Source organism: Crocodylus porosus, unplaced genomic scaffold, assembly GCF_001723895.1.
Source record: "Crocodylus porosus isolate Cpor-Errol unplaced genomic scaffold, CroPor_comp1, whole genome shotgun sequence".
Taxonomy (NCBI): Eukaryota; Metazoa; Chordata; order Crocodylia; family Crocodylidae; genus Crocodylus; species Crocodylus porosus.
Genome location: NW_017728909.1, coordinates 44,579,099 through 44,600,482, shown reverse-complemented (window position 1 = coordinate 44,600,482; position 21,384 = coordinate 44,579,099).

Sequence of the window (21,384 nt, the reverse complement as noted above, 5' to 3'; positions counted from 1 at the left end):
GGTGCTGAGGGAGTTGGCTGATATGATTGCAGATCATCATCTTTGAAAATTCATGGATATCAGGCGAGGTCCTAGATGACTGGAAAAGGGCAATCACAGTGCCCATATTTAAGAAAGGAAAAAATGAGTATCTAGGGAACTACAGATGAGTCAGTTTCACCTCAGTTCCTGGAAAAATCATGGAGCAGATCCTCAAGGAATCCACTTCTAAGCACTTGGAGGAGAAGGAGGTGATTAGGAACAGTCAGCATGGATTCACCAAGGGCAAGTCATGCCTGACCAACCTGATTGCCTTCAATAATGGGGTGATAGGATCTGTGAATGTGGGGAGACCAGTGAATGTGGTATACCTTGATTTTAGGAAGGCTTTGGATACGGTCTCCCACAACGTTCTTGCAGGCAAGCTAAGGAAGTACAGGCTGGATGAATGGACTGTAAGGTGGATAGAAAACTGGCTGGAGCATTGGGCTCAAAGGGTAGTAATCAATGGCTTGATGTCAAGTTGGCAGCTGGTATCAAGTGGAGCACCCCAGGGGTCAGTCCTTGGGCTGGTTTTGTTCAATATCTTCATCAACCACCTGGAAGATGGCATGGAGTGCACCCTCAGCAAGTTTGCAGATGACACCGAGCTGTGGGGAGTAATAGATACACTGGAAAGTAGGGCTAGGATTCAGAGTGACCTAAACAAATTGGAGGATTGGGCCAAAAGACATCTCATGGGCTAGGTACAGACAGTCAAAAAGCCTGAGACAGAAATGATGTAAGTTATGCGGTTTTCTGTAAGCAGTGTAGTTTAGATTAGAGGCAACCAGAACACACACTCGCCATTTGGTTGGGGGAGCAGGAAGGAATCATAGAAGCAATCTTACACTGTGCTCCACCATTTTAAAATCAGTTTAAGTGTGCTGAATTTCTGTTATGTTATAGGTATACACTGGTTTCTGATCACTTATACCAGTAAAGGTGTAAAGTCTGTACCTGGCCATGAGGTTCAACAAGGAAAAGTGCAAAGTCCTGCACTTCAGACAGAACAATCCCAGTACAGGCTGGGAGCTGACTGGCTGACCAGCAGGTCTGCAGAAAAAGACCTGGGGGTTACAGTGGAAAATAAGCTGAATATGAGCCAACAGTGTGCCCTTGTTGCCAAGGAAGGCTAATGGCCTACTGGGCTGCTTTAGTCGATGTGTTGCCAGCAGGTCAAGGGAAATGATTATTCCCTTCTATTCAGCACTGATGAGACCACATCTGGAGTACTGTGTTCAGCTTTGCCCCCCTTCCCCCCCCCTTCCCACTACAGAAAGGATGTGGACAAATTGGAGAGAGTCCAGCAGAGGGCAACAAAAATGCTGAAGAGTCTGAGGCACATGACTTAAGAGGAGAGGCTGAGGGACCTGGACCTATTTAGTCTAGAGAAGAGAAGACTGAGAGGGGATTTAATAGAAGCCTTCAACTACCTGAAAGATACTAGGAAGAATTTTCTCACTAGGAGGGTAGTAAAACACTGGAACAGGTTACCCAGAGAGTTTGTGGACTCTCTCCATCGTTGGAGGCTTTTAAGACCCAGGACGACAAAGACTTGGCTGAGATGATCTAGCTGAGGATGGTCTGGTTTTGAGCAGGGATTTGGACCCCTCCTGGGGTCCCTTCCAACTTTCATTTTCTATAATTCTATGACTTCTGAGGCACATTGTATAAAGGAAGGAGGTCTCGGTGAAGGCAGTCAAGAGAAGAAACTGCTTCAGACAGAAGGAGTTGCAGCAGCCAAGTATCATCCAGTCACAAGGAGGAGAAAACCAACAAGTGAAAGAGACCACAGAAGTTAGAGGAGATGGATAAAGCCTAAAAAGATCACAAAAGTATCTGGAGAACTGTCCATGACAGTTCTCTGTGCCCAAGGCCAAGCCAAATGATTTTGTGATGATCCTGTATATGGAAATGGATGGGGAGCATGTCATCCTTAGTATGAAGGCAACATAATTGTAATTGAAAGTTACAACATTAACATCTGCATTGATAGCAGCCATGACATTTGCTGGGTTCTCAGGGGAGATGGCAGAATGAATAGACAATTTATTTACCTTCAGATACTCTTGCCAAGCGCTGCCCTCCTCCAGAGAGCTGCAGAGCTCAGAGCAAAGGGACTTCCAGCTCCCAAAACAGAAGCAGCAGGGTATGGAGATATTGCCCCCATTCACTGCAGTTAGGAATTTTAAGCTCCCTTCTGTTTTTCTCTGATTCCCCTTTTTGTCTCCCAGTATAAGACATGATGTGCTTAGTGATTGCTTTTGGGTAAGAATGGTATATAATGTAAGCATGCTGAACAAAACACATATAATCTTTGCTTTCCCATTCTTTGTAACCACAGCCAGTAACAGAGATGAATAAACTGACACATTTAGCCTCCCTTATAATTTTTGTCCACATTTTCCTCAGACTCTATTAACTCAAATTATTTAGCAAATACTTTTTTTCCCAATATTTGTCCCTGTTTCACGATCAAGTTATTGCAATTATTTCAACTGCAACCCATTATGACTGGAACTGCAAGTGATGCAGAAATGTTGTTATTCCTAGATTGGATAAGTGTAACCTGTAGGATTAGTTTGATGGTACAGACTCTGTTTTAGGAATCCAAATTCCCTTTGTGCATGCATACCTTTATGCTCACCTAACATTCTCTATCCTAGAAACATTCTAAGTTATAAATTCATTGCCAACTAAACTTTTGCAGAAACACTTACAAAAGAGGTGCTGGCATGGTTAACACCTATTCAGTTACAATAAGTGCCAATCCCATTGCAGTACATTTTTTATTACATAGTACACTGGGAGAGAGGGTCCTTTAAAACTTTCAGTATGATTTAAGCTTGCAAGTTCTATATAGGTCAGGAAAGAGAAATGTAATTTCCCCTGGTTTCGTTTAGTTGAAGTTGCCTGTTCTAGCACTTAATTAATGTTCCTGGTGACATGTTTTGAAAGCAGCAATGTTTCTAACCCCAAGTGCACTGACAAATTGAGTACTTCCTCTTCATTGTCTATTTTGGAGAGGAGACTGAACTTAAATCTATGCTCTGCTAATAACAAGAAAGGAAACTATTTTTATGGCTCCAAAAAATGTATTTCCACTTCAGTGCCCATCTATGTCAATTATAGCTGTATATAAGAAAGAAAAAGGTAGTACAAGAAATTTGGAATATAGGCAGAGAGAGAAAAGGAAGGTCAAAGACAGAAGTGTAATGCTGAACCAGCTGGAATAATCAGCTTTGTCCCTAGGCTTTAATGGCAACTTATTTGAAACATTATCTTGCCTTTACACTAAATCTGTGGAACCTAAGCAGTTAGGGCCACACCTGCTGAAATATTTAGGCACCAAAAGTGAGGTTTAGGCACCTAAAATCAATACTGTGATCTTAATTCAGCAGACATTTAAAGTCCATGACAGCTTGAGTTTTTGCCAATTAAATTCCCAAGGTACTTAAAGCTCTGCTCCTGTCCACAGTCCAGAACTGCTTCCATTCTGGTAGGGCTGAGTGGCTTGGCAACTGTCTCAAGCCTAAGCCCAGTCAGGATCTTCATAGCAACAGCTATGTTTCCTGGGGAGCTCAGTTCAGAAACATGACCAAAAGAGGCAAAAATGGCAATGCTCTTCTTTTCCACAACAGCCTTGTGGTTAGAGCAGTCAGCTAGGATGATAGGAGAAACATCAAATTTTGAGGGCGTATAAGAGTTGTCTGTATAGATAATGTTATGATTGGAAGAACATGTTACGATTGGGAGACAGAGCTGCTGGGCTAAAGCCAAAAAAACAAAAAAAGTAAATTCCACACAAAAGAAATAACATGCCTTGCAGGAAAATAAAGATAGCAAGTGGATAGGTGAAACATAGTCAGGTGTGGAGGATTTACTTTGACTTGACAAAGGACTATGCTAAAGAAGCAGCAGGTCCTTGTGATGGAGGAGGGCATCTGAGACTAATGAAACATTGTTAATTATTAGTTTAGTTAAAAATTTGCTCTAGACATTTAAAATTCTGTATTGCATTAGTGTTGTTTGTTAACTGTCACTATTTGCCTCAGAAAGGAAAATGTGAGGAACTGTCCCTTTAAGATGCTAAGACACAGGCCAGTTGGAATGGGTTGATGTGCTGTGCAAGATCATAATACATCCACCACAGCACTGACTAGTTAGAGCTCAACAGCAAATGAAGCAAAGCTATGTCAGACTCCTTTAGCTCTGAGTGATTTCTGAAGTATACAGGACAGATGCCAGTATTTTGGTACAACAGTATGGACAATAAGTTCAACATTGTAAACATACTGGCTCTAAAACATTCACAGACTGGGGTCTGTAGTGATAGAATTTGTAAGTTAAAGATACTTTCTAACTAAGGAGACTGAGAAAGTTAATAATTGGAAGATGGTTCCTCAGTCAAATAGCTAGTTATGTAGGAAGAAAAAGGGACTGAGGCAGTTGCCTACTGCTGCACAAATAAAATTCACTGTTGTTTTGTTCTTCCAGTTCATGGATGGCTGCATTTACTGAACATGATGATCACTATAGGGTCCATTGTTAATATAGTTTATTTCACAGATTTAACTTGGTTTGTATATTCCTTATTACATAGGCTATTCATTATCAGATACTTATTGCTTCATACTTGATGGATTTGACCTGTAATTCACTTCCTAATAATGCCAGACTGGGATCTCTGGCCTTAGGCAATTTATAGAGGCTGTCATATGTTTGATAAAATACAAAATCCAGTAAAGCCACAGCAGTAACCACCAACTCCCTAAAGAGCTGTTGTAGCTGGCAAAATGGTATTTTCCCCATGCCCTGTGCTAAAATTGAAAAATAACTTCATCTTCCCAGGTCCTAAAACTAAGCTTTCCCTTCTGTGCTTTAAATATTTCACTTGTACAGTCATTTACAAGGACTTGGATTCAGAACAGGAGACTGCAAGCAGAATATATTCTATAAAGATAAGAACAAACCAACCAATCTTCAATTATCATCTAAATAGAAGCTAAACTTTTTTTCAGGTTCAGATTGGCTTGGGTAAAGACCCAAATTCATTGCACCCTCATACCACAACAGGCTGAGGGTTTGTCCATATGCCTCCCCAGTACTCGTGAGATCACTGCGAAGAGCCATGCCACACCCACTGCTCCAGCTCCATGTGTGCCAGATCTGGAAATGAAGTTCTGAAGGTGCCCTGAGGGCATCCTCTGTCACCATTCAACATTTCAGGATACACTAAAAAGGCAGCCAGGGTACATTTCCCCCAAATCAGCTTCACAGCTTCATTTTTGGAGTAGGCATGTTCAGAGCAGGAGCAGGTAGTGGCTGTGGTTCTCTGAGATGCTCTCAAGGTGTGACAGAAGTGGGGGTAGACATATCTTGAGAGAGCCCCCTAGTTCCCCCACCTCTCTATTACCTTCTGGAAGCTCTGCCACTGGGTTTTATTTTCTGTTTGTTTCTATCCCATCCTGTCTATGTAATAAGGATGGTTCAGTTTACAGCTAGCATTCAGTCTTCTGCCCTGGCTCAGGCTACCTTCCTATGACCTATTTTTTCAAGGAAAATAGGGATAATAGCACTTTCCTACCTGATTTTCCTGACTATGAAGATGAATTAATGAAAGCCTGGGAAGTATTCCTATATGGATGTGGGGGCCCTCTAAAGTACATAAAGTAGATAGCTACATTTCCAATTGCCATAGGAATAGGACAACTTCTATCAAGTACTTTAGCCTTCCTTAAAGCAGCAGGATAAGTTTAACTTGCATGACATGGGAAAATGGACAAAACTTACATAGCAACAAGCATCACCATAAGAAGATAATTATACTGTTGCCCTTTTATCTGTAGCCCAGATAATTTGGGAGGGTGTCAGTGTCAATGTTCCCCATCCTGCTCTGTAGTGCAAGCTAAATGAATAGTTCACCAGAGCAGCCACCCACCTATGCCCAGTCGCATCCGGTTTTGCGCTGGTCAGTATGTAAGTCAAGGGATTGTTGTCAGTCCATACTTGGTATGTGGTTCCATACAAATGATCCCTGAACTTCTCAGTGACGGCTCACTTAAGAGCCAGGAACTCAAGCTTGTGTGCTGTGTATCGCATTTCACTCACTGGGCACCAAACTTCGACTGGCATAAGCTACTGGGCGTTGCCATCCTTCATGCAGTTGATACAGGACAGCCCCCAGTCCTGATAGACTGGCATCTATGTGCAGAATGAATGGCCGATTTGAGTCAGGATACGCCAACACAGGTGCTTCCGTAAGGTGCCGAATGATTTCATGGAACGCATCCTCACACTGAGTGTCCCACCACAACCCAAAAGGCTCTGTAGGGCTGCACGCCTTCTGAACCCCTACGGTCAGGTCCCCGGCCCCCCACTTCTTAGAAGACTTCCCTATTTGGTACTCTTGGTTGAGTTGGTTCAGGGGCCAAGTGATGGCTGCATAGTCTGGTACAAACCTCCTGTAAAACCCCACGAACCCTAGAAATCGCTTAAGTTCCCTGTAGTTGGAAGGACGCAGCCAAGTGGTCACCACCTTGACCTTTTCCGGGTCAATGCTAACCCCGTTTTGGGATACAGTGTGTCCCACGTATTTGACAGAAGCCTGGCAGAATTTGCACTTGTCAAGTGCCAATTTAAGCCCAGCAGCTTCAAGACAGTCTAGCACACAGAGAAGCCTTTCATCATGCTCCTCGAGAGGTTTCCCAAACACTATGAGGTCATCCAAGTATACCAGCACCTGGGTTAGATGCACATCTCCAACTACTTTCTCCATTAAGCGCTGATTTGTGGCTGGGGCCCCTGAGATGCTCTGCAGTGTGCACTCAAACTGGAAAAACCCCAGCGGGCAGATAAATGTGGTTTTCTCTTTATCTGCCTCTCTCAAAGGGATCTGGTAATATCCATTGTGGAGATCCAGCACGGTGAACCATTTGCTGCCCCAAGACAGTCCAGGGCCTCTTGCACTCGAGGGATGGTGTATTGATCAATCACCATGCAGGCATTCAATACACGGTAGTTGATACACATCCACGAATTCTCATTCTTTTTGCGCACAATTACAATTGGCGAGGCATAGGGACTTTTAGATTCTGTGATGATTTTGTGGTTGAGGAGCTCCTGCAGATGCCGCCGGACCCTCCCCATCTCAGCCAGTGGTATGCGATGCGACCTTTCACGAAAGGGTCTGGGATCACTAAGGCATATCCAGTGCTCAACTCCTTTTGCCTCCCCTACATCCCAGTCATGCAGGGAAAATACATTGGCCCAGTCCTGGGTCCAGGCACATTAGGGCAATGGAGTTCACTTCCTTCTCTACCCCAGCTACAGATGCGGAAAACTTAATACAAATTTCATGGTATGGGTACAGGTTCTGGCTAAGCTCACATAGACCCAGCCCAGTAAGAGGATGCAACACCATGTGCTGAAGGTGTTTTTTATAGAAGGAGTCAAATATGATGGTCACTTGCAACCCACTATCCATAATGGCCATATACCTTTGGCCATTCACCGCCACTGGGACCTCTGCCCTAGGACCTATTAGTCCTACAGGCAGTGAGTTTGAGACCAGGGCTCGAGAGTCTGGCAGGCTCTGGGGTGGAGCTGACTCCCCTGCTCCACCCATCCCTTGTTTCCCACCCCCCACTGGGCCTTTAGCTCCTGAAAAACTAGGTCCGGGTTGTCCGGCTGTGTACACTCTCAGGCCAAGTGCCCATATTCCCCACATTTATAACAGATCCCCAGCATCTTAGTCCCAGCTTTGGTCTTGGCCTGGGCTGGGGCAAAGGATCGGGGCCGGGGCTGCCTCCCAGGAGGAGCCCTGGAGACCACGGTCACCCACACTGGCTGGGAGAGCTTTTCTTCAACCTCTGAGGGGCCCTCTTCTTGTGTAGTCACCACCATTACCCAACTAACAGGTCCTTGATGTGAGGAGACTTCCTCCCGGACCCACATGGCATCCCGGAGGTGAAGGATCTCCTCCTCCTCCCTCATTTCTTTCACTAATTGGCTGAACCCAGCAGGGTTGGTTTTCCAACCAGCCAGATTCAAAACCCTAATAAGGGCCAGGCTTTATCTTGTCCCTATTTGGACCTGCCGGAGTCTCACATGATCCACCTCACTAGGGCTAATGGCCCCTTGCACAACCACTCTTGGCAACACCTTCTCCAAGCGTAACAAATACAAGGATACAGCCTCTTTTGTGCTGGAACATGCTAAGCAGTTTGTAGTATGCTCCCCTGCCATGGGATGGCCATCCAAAAATGTCCTGTAGAGTCTGAAGGCACTGCTGTGTGGTGATACCAGGATTCTGGAGCTTAGCAGTCCAGATGACTCCAAAGGCGGGCTCCCTTAATATGCCAAGAAGATGCCACCGCTTCTTTTCACCTGGTATCTGCCATGTCATCAGAGTTTCCTGTATGTGGGCAGTCCAGGATTCAAACCCTTCCTCTCCCGCAAGGACTGGGAGATTTCCTGAGAAGTTCCTCAGTCTTTTATATGCAGCTCAGTCATTTGAAGAATTTACCACTTCCCTGACAACCTGCTGCAAAGCCATAATCCACATTCAGAGGTAACACCGGGGGAAGCTGTCACCCTTCCTTGCTCAGAGGATCCTTGCCCATCCACTCCTCCAGATTGTTGAAAACTAGCAGGATCCAACGTGATTCCCTTTCTGGCTCTCTATGGAGACACACACAGCACCTTACAGTATCAAATTACCTGCTAACAAATCATGGGCGAGCCCCCAAAAATGTAATCCAGGTAACTTGGTTATATACTCCCCTTCTCCAATTGAAGGGTATTGTTAGCTGGCAGGTATGCTGTGGGGTGGGAACTGCAGACCGCTCAGTTTCCCTCCGTCCCTACAGAACCAGGCCAGGACAGTCAGGGGACTTAACTATATACACATTTACATTAATTTATCACATGGATACAAACATATGTACAATGTATATATAAGATATCTAAACCAGTAACATAAATAATACCCTCTGGGTAAATGACATAAAACCTTATACCAGTGCTCCAGATACAGGTAAGTCACAGGTAAGTATCTGATCTGAAACAGATAAACCCCCAAGATAAACTTAATCCCGAGAGGAAACCCCAATGCCCTTGGGCTCTTCCCAAGCCCTACAGAGAAGCCCTCTTTTCCCTGCAACTCATGGCTCCCAGGCCTGGAGTGTGATCCTCGTCCTCTGCACCAGGCTGCTCTCTCATCTGCAGTGGGTTTCAGAGGGGGTCGCTGTCCCCTATGCAGGGCTTCTGGGGCCTCTGGCTTGGCCCTGTCTGCTGGCTCATTAGACCGAGCACTGTCTGGCTCTCTGGACTCTTTTGCTATGGGTCGGAGGCCTGGGCTGCCTCGTGTAACACCAGGCTTGGTCCACTCCTAGACCCTCTGTGTAGTGCCTCCTGCACCAAGCTCCCAGCCTCATTCCGGGAGTTGAGGACCTGAGGTGCCCAAGTGCTCCAAAGGTCCTACTCTGTGCACCGTGTCTCTGGCTGCATGCCAGAGGTTGCAGATGTGAGCCACTTCATGCAGCTCCCAGGGTCTGGACGCCATGTGCTGTGTTGCACACTGAAAGCCTAGCTACTGGAGCCATCTGCCATTCCCCACTGATGGAAGACTTCAGGGGCACTTCTGGCCTACTGCTTCGCCCTGCTGAGCAGCTCTCCTCAGCTCTTCTAAGCCCCGTTCTTCTCTCTTCTCGCTCCCGGATGTGCTTCCCCCATGCTGGGCACACAGATCCTTTTATATGCTCCAGGGCTCCACCCCTGAAGTCTTCAATCAGGTCCTCGGGGGGGGGGGGAACCTCCCCTCCTCCTCTCCTCAGGAAAGGGGCATGACTGAAGTCCTCTTGCTGCCTCCTGATTGGGGGATGAGCTCCACCAATCAGAACAGCAAGATTTCAAGCCTGGAACTCAACCCAAGCTCCAAAAGGCAAGCCTGCTACATATCTATGACCTTTGTGGCCTGTAAACTACTAGTTAATATTGGGTGAAAAGCAGCAGCATTCCAAAGATGCCCGAGTTGTTATCACTTAACTAATGTACCTGTTTTCTTTAAATAGATTCCAGTGATGCTGAGGTGATTTTGGCATTTGCAAACACTAAAAGACAGCCTTGCCATTGACTTTGGGAAAGGTCCCAGAAGACTGGAAAAGGGCCAATGTTGTGCCAATCTTTAAGAATGGGAGGAGGGAGGATCCAGGAAACTACAGGCCAGTCAGTTTGACCTCAATACTGGATAAAATTTTGCAAAAATGTCAAGAAGTCCATTTGTGAGAGACTGGCAGAAGGCATGATGCTGAAGGACAGCCAGCATGGTTTCATTGTGGGCACATTGTGTCTGACCAACCTCATTTCCTTCTATGAAGTGACAAACTGCTTAGATGAGGAAGATGTGGTTAATGTCATAAACTTGGATTTTAAAAAAGGTCTTCAATAAAAAGGTCTCCCATGACACTCTCATAAAAAAAACTGGATGATTGTGGGCTGGCAGAGTCCATGGTCAGGGAACTGGCTAAGGGGTCGAACCCAGAGTGTTAGTGGAGGGGTCTGTATCGGCTTGGTGGGAGATGTCCAGTGGTGTCCTTCAGGGTTCAGTTCTTGGCCCCATGCTGTTCAAAATCTTTATCAATGATTTAGATGAGGGTGGGGAAAGCATGTTGGCCAAGTCTGTGGATGACACTAAGTTATGAGGAGAAGTGGTCACGCTACAGAATAAGATGTGGATCCAAGTGCACCTGAACAGGCTGGAAAGGTGGGCAGAGTGGAACCAGATGCAGTTCAATAAGAATAAATTCAAAGTACTTCATCTGCCAAGAAGTAATCAGTGATATGAATATAGATTAGGAGGAGATGCCCTGGCCAGCTTGATGACTAAAAGGGACCCTGGGATTACGGTTGATCACAAGATGAACATGAGCCACCAATATAATGCTGTAGTCAACAGAGCTAATAGCATACTGGGATTCATTAGCAGATGCATCAAAAGCAGGGCTAAGGAAGTGATACTTCCTCTCTACTCGGTGCTGGTGAGACCCCAGCTGGAGTACTGAGTCAAGTTCTGGGTGCTACACTTCAAAAAAGATGTGGAGAATCTTGAAAGGGTCCAGAGAAGGTCACAAGAATGATTAAGGGTACAGAGGACAAATCTTATGAGGAAAAACTAAGGGATCTGGGACTGTTCAGCCTGGGGAAGAGAAGACTGAGGGGGGACTTGGTGGCCACCTGTAAGTATGTAAAGGGTGAATATTGGGATCTGGGAGAAGAACTGTTCACTAGGGCACTCCAGGGGAAGACAAGGAGCAATGGCCATAAACTGTTAGAGGATGGTTTCAGGTTGGATGCAAGGAAGAACTTCTTTATGGTAAGGGTGACCAGAATCTGGAATAGACTTCCCAAGCAGGTGGTGTAGTCCCCAACCTTGGAAGTCTTCAAGAGGAGACAGGACAGACACCTTGCTGGGATCATTTGATCTGAGCAGTATTTGCGCCCAGAGTGGGGGGGGTTACTCAATGATCTTTTGAGTAACCCCCTTCCAGCCCTTAATTTCTATGACTTTATGATTCAGGGAAGTTCAGATTCAGATCCAAACTTGTTCGGCACTTTTACACATTCTCCAAGGGTGTAGTTGGGGTGAAGGGGGTGGCACTTTACTTAGAGTGGCTCCAAGAGCCACTCTAAGTAAAGTGCCACAGTGTCCTGTGTATCAGCATTCCCGTGCTTCAAAATTGCAGCGGGGGTGCTTGAACTAAAGCTTGTTCAATTAATCAAGTCTGCTCCTATGCATTGCAACTATAGTACACTGGGACAGCCTCCACACTTATGTACACGCATCCTTTGGTTGTGGCCCACCTCTAGTTCTCTTGTTTTGACATGATGTTACAGTAAGGCAGCTTGATATAATCCATAATGAATTAACCTCTTTTTATAGAAGAGAAATGTCTGGAAGAAATACAATTTTATATTTAAACCAAATCACCACATGAATGTAAAAGTAAAGCTGAAAACTTTATAGTAATGTTTTACCATGTCACACCCAGTAAGGAATTCTCCAGCTGATGCTGATTTGTACCTCAGAATCTGGAAGTAAACATTAGAGCTGTGTGAAATTTTCCCGGCAGTTTCATTTCAAGGCTGTTTCGACTTGTTTCAAGCTCAAAATAGCAAAATGAAAATGAAAGAAAGAACTTCAAAACAGCCTTGAAACGAAACAAAGCAAGTCGAAACATTTTGAAATTTTCAAAACTTTACAAGATTTTCAAAATGTTTCGAGTTTCAAAGCTCAAGCTGGGCTTGCCTGCAGGGAAACAGCAACTCAAGTAAGGAGAGAGTGGGGGAGGGGGAAAGGACTGCTCTCATTATTGACTGTGTAGCTGGCCAGTGACTGTGATCCTTTCCTGAGGTCCCTTCCAATCCCAGTGCTCTGGGGGAGGGATGGAAAAACAACATAAAAGGCAGCATTATTTGAACTGGCCTGCTTTCTGCCTTGGTGTCAGGTGAGTGAGGGCGCACTCTAATACACACAGTGTCACCTACCCATGTCACAAGTTTTGCCTGTCAGCAGCTAGAGGTGCAGGGCCCCAAAACCCAGACTCCCCCTGCATCCATCTCCTTGAAAGCTGGCAGGCTTCATGGCCTCAGCAGGGGCTAGCAAGTCTGCAGCTTTCACCCTGCTGTGCCTTAACACACACAGTGTCACCCGTGTCATGAGTTTTGCTTGTCCTCAACTTGGGGTGCAGTTTCCCTGAAACCCCTGCACCTGTCTTCTTGAAACTTGGCAGGCTTCGTGGCTTCTGCACAGGCTAGAAGACCTGCAGCTTTGAGTCCACTGTGACTTAACACATACACGTGACATGAGTTTTTTGCTTTCAAGGTGTTGAGGTGCAGTTTCCCTGAAAACCCTACACCTATCTCCTTGAAACCTGGCAGGCTTCATACCCTCAGAAGGGGCTACCATTTCTGCATGTTTAATTCAAATCAGGACAGAAATGGCAAAGTTATAGGCTGTTTCAAGCTTCCCCATTATAGCCTACGGGTGAAACGCCAAAACAGCATTGAAACAGCAAAACAAAATGAAAATCGAAACAAAATGCTTTTCTGTCAAAACATCAAAGCAGAAGTCGAAATGGAATGGTACCATTTTGCACAGCCCTAGTAAACATCCTTGTGTTTACTTCACTAGTGTTTTCCAATGGCTTGGAGGTGATGTTTTAATTAAGAGATGACTTGGTATTCCCATAATATCCATTTCCCGGGACGTCATTCTCCCCTTGTACTTGGCTTTGGTGAGGCCACAGTTGGAGTACTGAGTCCAGTTTTGGGCTCCACAATTCAAAAAGGATGTGGAGAAGCTTGAGAGAGTCCAGAGAAGAGCCATGAGCATGATCAGAGGTCAGGAAAACAGACCTTACAACGACAGGCTGAGAGCCATGGGGCTCTTACCTTGGAAAAGTGCAGGCTCGGGGGTGATCTGATGGCCACCTATAAGTTTATCAAGGGTGACCACCAGGATCTGGGGGAACGTCTGTTCACCAGAGCGCCCCAAGGGATGATGAGGTCGAACGGTCACAAACTACTGCAAGACTGTTTCAGGCTGGACATAAGGAACAATATCTTTACTGTCCAAGCCCCCAAGGTCTGGAACAGCCTGCCATCGGAGGTGGTTCAAGCACCTACACTGAACACCTTCAAGAGAAAATTGGATGCTTATTTTGCTGGGATCCTATGACCCCAACTGACTTCCTGCCCTTTGGGCAGGGAGCTGGACTCGATGATCTTCCAAGGTCCCTTCCAGCCCTAATGTGTATGAAATCTATGAATTAGTTGTGGAGAAATCTGCCGTTCAGCTGTGTTTACTGTTAACTATAAATAAAACCATGCAAACCTTAAAATACAGTAACACACAGCTTCTGCAAACAGTTTAATTAAATCAAATATAACCACCAAGTTTAACTTGAAATATATTAATGAACTTCAGGACTTAATTTTCACCTGTTGGAAATGTGGTTGGACAGTGACCTGATGGTTCCTATGAGTCATGATTTGGATGCTGTTTCATGATGCCATGTGAGAGGATACATGAACTATCACCAAACGTATGTAGATACTGATTGTGATTCTGTTATATTATGGCTTTACACAGGAAGATCCTATATAAAGTAATGTTACTGTATGCCAGTTAGAATGGTATTGCTGTTTTATGTTATTATATAGGCTGTTCCTCTGTAAGTAGCCCTAAAACTGGCAAGTGAATTTTTAGAGGTTTTAGATAAGACCTCAACCAAATCATTGAACGTATTTTACAAGAAGTCCTAAAGCACTGAACCTAACTCTTGTTACCATTACTCACACCTGCAGAAGAGAGACATTAGGAATCATTTACTCATCTTCTAAGGCCAAATATTACAGCTGGAATTTTGACAGAAAATCTGAATTTGAGCTAAGAACTTCCCCTTTGCCTTTATAAACATGGATTTGTGCTCACAAATGAGGGCATTAGACTCCCTATTATACAGTCCAGGAGCATGTCAGATTTTTTACACAGGCAAAAAATGAGGTTATATTACAGTTTGACATTCATAAAATTAAGTCCAGAATTCAACTAATTTTTGCTTATATAATTGCCTAAACTGTGCAGGCAAATTAGGCGTGTGGCTTTATTTAAGTACATAAATGCCCAGTTGTGCATATGTACACTAATTATATTTAAACATCACAAGTAGCTCTCAGGTCTCAGCTTTCTGAGAGGGAAAAATATCTTTGTGTGTACTAGGATACTATCACTCCCCAGTCAATCTCTTTCTAAGAATATTCTTTGCACTGTTTGTTTATGGCTTCTACAACTGCTCCAAAGCCAGAAATACAGCCCTCTTCTATAATACTTCGCATGGGGGAGATTTTGCCACAATGTGTTTGGCCAATACCCAGATGGGCTGAGGTGGATGAGTGACAGCACAAGTCAACTGACACAGACTGGGTCACCTGGGACAAGTCCTGAATTTGGATAGCTCCTTTTTAAGAGTAGCAACAGCAAAAGATGTAATTTCTATGTGCACTGGCAAACTGTGCAACCAAATAGCATGAACTGGTGCATAAAAGGCTCAATAAAGCCCATACACCTCAATCTGCCAGTCCTACACATTTCAGATTATGTGGTACATTTGTTAGAAGGCAGTGCAATGTCACAGATTTTTAACCACATAATTTTACTTTGCTTGCAAAACTCTCTATGTAATAGTGTCAAATTAAGCAGCAAATAACATTAAGCAGTCCAAGCCTTCTAACACACAGGCGTGGCACTTAAGTGCTCTCTGAAAACAGAGTCCCCTTACCAGCTCCTGGGAATGCCCTTGGCTTGTAATGCCAAATTCTTTATAGGGTCAAAAAATAAGGCAAACCCTACAGATATTCTCAGAAAAAATTGCCCCATATGGATTCCCACATAGGTGGAAATTAGAATTGTTTTTTTAAACAGACAGGAAATAATCATCAAGTGACAGTGTTAGAGAGGAAACACAGAAGAGAGAAGAAACAGACAGATCTAGTTACCAAAGCTGCCAAGATAGTGAACAAAAGGCTTAACATACTTGTAGTCTTTTCAGTGGGAAAATTCTCTCCAGGCACTGCCTGCATGGTACACTGTGTACAATACAGCTCTTTGACTGCAGCATCTCCTCAGTGTAAAGCCAGCTAACATTTATGCTTACATTTTCAGGATGATGATCATGATGATCAAGACATAACTGCCTGACTTGTAAAGTCACATCTTAAAAGTAATATTTAAAAACATATGTTATTTCTTTCTTTAAAACATCCGATTTCAAAAAGGACCCAAGAGCATAAAACTTATATCAACTTGCAAATTAAGTTGCTGTTTAAAAAAAAAACAGTACTAAGACTTTTAAAAGACCGTCTTCCTTAAAAAATTCAGGCCCAAGAATCCAGTGGGTTTTAAGGAGGTGTGGGGGAGGGGAGGGGGGAGTAGGGTAGATGAGGCATTCCTGGCATAATGGAGAATGCAGGCTACTTCATGTACATCTGGCTCTTGGACTTGATTTTAACTGATGTTTGGGTCCTGAAGCCTATTCAGTCAAAATCAGATCAGTAATAACTAGTCCCTTTGGACTGCAAGATACATTTCTGCTGCCATAGCTAGGATACAGCCATGGGGTCCTTTCCTGGTCCAGTGAGAGTTGTGTTGTGGCAATACTGCTGCATATAGAGAATCTGTAACCCTGTTGAGCTGCCCCTTTCTCTCACTGAGGATGCAGCGTGCTCTGGAGCAAACACTGCAAACCAGTTCCTTGGGGACTGCATGAAGGACACTGCCAGCTTCTGCTGCTCTTAAATGAAAAAAAAACAAACCCAGAAGTTGCCGGGGACAGAAAAACTCTGTACTCCTATAAAGATTTTAAAGTCAGAGAGGTCAAAATATGCTCTAGTCAAAGCCTCAGGGGTCTCCTCGCAAAGAGTTGTCTTTCCCCCTGACTTTGGTAAACACCTTAATTTTTTAAAACTTCACATTAACCTGCATAAAGCCAATACTCTTGGGAACTAAGGTACTTTCTCAAAGATTTAAATGATGCCATTAGATGAGGTTAACAGAAAAAACAAGTGTACATAATGAAGAATAAATGGCTATAAATGCCACATACATCTGATGTCAGAATTAGTCCTAAGGCATTTACTGCTGACTTTTTAAAAGAATAGACATTTTAGGCAAGAAGCCAGGAGCTTTCCCATATATGAATGTAATTAAGAACTGACAGGGAAGGTTTTTCAAGATGATGCATAATCTTTTTTGCACCAAAGATGATCTTCCTCAAGAACCCTTAGAAAGCTACAGGACAATGAAGAAATCAAAGATGGCTGAAATTAAACCTATCCAAACATTGCCTCAAGAGAGAAAAGACAAATTCCCGAGAGGAGGATTCTTTAAATATTCAAACAAACTGTATTATGACCAATGGGTATGCAAATAAAAAGTCATTGTAGTTACAAAAGGATCAAAGGAGCTTCTGATATGCTAAGGGATCTGAGAGAAAACTGGAAAAATAGCTGCAGTTCAGGACAAGGGGTGCTGCCAGTAAACATAGTTGACAACTGGCTCTTGCAAAAAGGGACAGAAATTAATTCATTTCCTAAGGCTGCGCATCTGTGGAAACATCATTGTCAAAGTCACTATGCATTGCTAGAAATATAGGAATAATGGACCTGCATGAAAAAAAGGGGCTTGAGAGGTGTTTGCTGACACAAGAAGAAAGGCATCCTGAGGCCTCTCCAGTATGATAGGACTGTAACAGCCCGGAGGAAGTGGCAGACTACATCAGGGGCTGAGTTCATATTTTCTGATTTCTGGTTAGTAACCTCAGTTGTTGGTCCATTCAAAGCAAAACTTCTCTTCCCAAGGAAGTCTTAAAATTGCGCCTGTTTTTTCATGCCTGACTGAGTTAACTTGATACAAGTACCTGACCTCTGGAGAGAAGTACAATAAGATACCTGACCTGGAGCATTTGGTGAAAGACATAGGGCAAAAGACTTTTCCTCCTAAAGAGTTGTTCTTAAGTCTGAATTCAGTGAGGCACGTGGGTAAATGTCATAACTATGAACAATTAAATGAATAGGGTAATGGATCTAATGCTGGTCATGACTGAGTGACAAAGTAAAGTTTAAACACTGTATAAACTTTCCTTTGCTCCAGTTCCTTCCTCCTAAAAACTTACCTGTTTTGACTTTTCCTATTACTCTCCCTCAGCAGCATAGTTAGGGGTAAGTGAGAGGGACACCCATCCCACGGGCTAATTGAGAGGGGCCACAAGAACAATAACCCCCAGAGTGCCCATGGTGCCACCACAGACACAGTGACCCTGTGTGAGAAGGTAAGCACTTAGCAACCCCCTCCACAAGGCTCCAAACTTCTTAGTCACAACTTTACCCTGCCTTGTAAGCTAACACCATAAACCACTGAATTAAATTAAAACATAATATATTTAAAACAAACTATGGATCTTACGCTATGTAATGCCCCCTGCCATTTGCTCTGTTCAACCATTGTAGGCACAGACAGAAGTGACATTTTTTGCCTGATTTGGTCCCTGGAAATGCTCTACAGCCATGACCAAAGACAAATGCAAGCTTTAAAGGGCCCAGTCCCACGACAATCACAACCCTCATTGCACGGTTCAGATGAAGATGCCCCAAAGTGGAGTGCCTTCACAAAAGTCTGTATGCACCAGGAGCAGGGCTAAGCCAATGCAGCTCAGCCCTGCTCCCAGCACTATCTTCAGAATAGGTGGGGAGCAAAGGGATTTCATTCTGTATTTTTTTCAGCTGGCACTGGACTGGATGGATGGATTGAAGCCCCTGCACCTTAGTGGGGGAGGGCTCCAATCTACCTGTCTCTCTCCATTACCATGTGAAAAAAACCCAGATTGAATTCCCTCTGCTACCTTTCACCACCCCCCACCCTCCCTCCCCTCATTCTGAAGACATAGCTGGGGCTGGGAGAGGGAAGGGACAGGGCTAAGGGAGAGCAGCTGCAGACTCATAACCACTCCAATTTGCAGCTGAATCCCCCCAACACAGGGACCCAACAGCTAATGTCTATTGGCTCCAGGGGATTGCTGTAACTCATAGCACTTCCTATGAAGTGCTATGAGTTACAGTGGGGAGTTGCACTTCTGTCTCTGCCTTGTGTCTTTCCTTGCTTCCCTGTTGTGTTTTCTATAACTTCCGTTGTAAATATATATGATATATGCACACGTGCACGCACGCGCACACACACGCACACACACATATGTGGATTTGCAGGTGGTGTGCATATATATTTCACCTGCAAATACTATGAACACCTGTATATCAAGCTAAATTACCAATAACAATAAAAAGCCCTATAATTCATATGAAGGGAAATATTATCAATTGGAGCTGTAGGCTATTCTTATAAGTAGTACAACTTACAAATAAAACGTTGCAAAGTATAGAACACAGTAACAAATTTGATATTATTTCACATGGTAATTGATTTGGAGATTTTAATGAAAAACTTACAAGGTTAGAGTCTGGGTTTTCATGAACTGGTGCAGTGAGACAGAATCAAATCAGTAACATTCTTAAGGCTGAGATATATTTTTAAAAATTCCACTATAAAACAACCCATACTTCTGGAAATCCAATTGCAATAATATTTTCTGCAACAGGAACCTTTCTTGAGATAGGAACACTGGAAGAGGAATCAACCATATGTTGGAATTACTCTGCGACTGCAGCCTGAGACTAAACAACAGGTACTACTTCTCAATTAGACATGCTAATCCTCCTTATAAAAGCCAGACAAGTATGCTGTGCATTCATACCAAGCTCTTCAGCTAACTCTATGGCAATCTTCTTATAGTGCATAGCTGAGGCAACCCAGCTGTGGCCTGCCCTAAAGGGATACTAGGTAATAAATGAAAAGTAATCCTTTTAAAATCATATGCTGAGATTATATGCAAGTATCTCTGCAAACTAGTTCATTTCCAATAGAAATAAGGTCATACCAAGAGAAATTAGGAGGCAATGGCATTTAAAGTAAAAGGTAAATAGATTTAATGTTTTTTACCAAGGTCACAAGAAGACTGTTGTGTAAGCAAGCTTAGCCCTTGGTAACAACTCAATCTGAGTAATTTCTTTACTTATGATTCCAGTAATAATCATTTTTCTACTAACCCAGGGGCTAAATCCTAAACTGAACCATGCCCCCTGCAAATTCACAGAAACCAATGAGTCTGCATGCATGCAGGTCAGTCCAGAACTGACACATGATAAAAGCAGACTTTGACTCCATCTGGGAACTGATGGGCAGGATCCCCTGGGAGGCCAGTCTGAGTGGGAAAGGAGAGCTGGTTGCATTCTTGAGAAACCTTACTGAGGGCACAGGAACAAACCAGCCTCATGTACAGAAAGAGTAGAAAAATGGCAAGTGACCAGTTTGTCTTAGCAAGAGGACTCTTCAGTGAGCTTAAACACAAAAAGGAAGATAACAAGAAGTTGAAGCTTCGACAAACAACTTGGGAGAACTATAAAAATATTGCTTGGCCATGCAGGGATGAAATTAGAAAGGCCAAAGTGCAACTGGAATTGCATTAGCAAGGGAAGTGAAGGGTAACAAGGAGGTTAGCAACAAAAGGAAGGTCAGGGAAACTGTGGATCCCTTACTGAATGCCTGAGGCAACCTATTGACAGATGATGGGGAAACAGCTGAAGTACTCAGTGCCTTTTTTACCTTGGTCTTCACAGGTAAGGTCAGCTCCCAGACAAATGCACTGGGCAACACAGTTTTGGAAGAAAGTGGTAAAAGAACAGGTTGGGAACAATTTGAAAAACTGGAAACATACAAATTCATGGGGCTGGATGCAAAACATCTGAGGGTGCTGAGGGAGCTGGCCAATGTCATTACAGAGCCACTGGCCATTATCTTCAAAAAATCATGGCAATAGGGGAAGTCCCAGATAACTATAAAAGGCAAATATAGTGCCCATCTTTAAGAAAGGGAAGAAGCAGGATGCAGGAAACTATAGATCAGTAATCCTCACTTCAGTCTCTGGAAAAATCATGGAGCTCATCCTCAAGAAATCCATTTCTAAGCACTTGGAGGAGAAGAAGGTATTCAGGAACAATCACCACGGATTCACCAAGGGCAAGTTATGCCTAAGCAACCTGATTGCTTTCTATGATGAGATAACTGGCTCAGTGGATGTGATATAACTTGACTTTAGCAAGGCTTTTGATATGGCCTCCCACAGCATTCTTGCAAGCAAGCTAAGCAAATATGGGTTGGACGAATGGACTGTAAGGTGGATAGAAAACTGGCTGGATCATCAGGCTCAATGGGTAGTGATCAGTGACTCAAAGTCTAGATGGTAGCCAGTATCAAGTAGAGTGCCCCAGAGGTTGGTCCTGGAGCAGGTTTTGTTCAATATCTTCATTCACAATGTGGAAAATGCGATAGATTGCACCCTAAGCAGGTTCATGGATGACACCAAGCTGGGAGTGGGTAGGTGTAACATATACCCTGAAGGGTGGGGCTAAGTTTCAGAATGACCCAGACAAATTGGAGGATTGGGCCAAAAGAAATCTCATGAGGTTCAATAAAGGTAAGCGCAAAATTCTGCACTTAGGATGCAACAATCCAGGACTGGCCCATCCTATCCTGTAAAAAGTCCTGAGCTTGACCAGGAGTTCACCCAGGAACTGACTGAGGCCGCTTGCTCCAGGACCTTGGTTGTCATGGGTGACTTCAATTACCCAGACATCTCCTGGGAAGATCACTCAGCAAAATCCGAGCGGTCGCAAAGCTTTCTCTCGTGTGTGGAT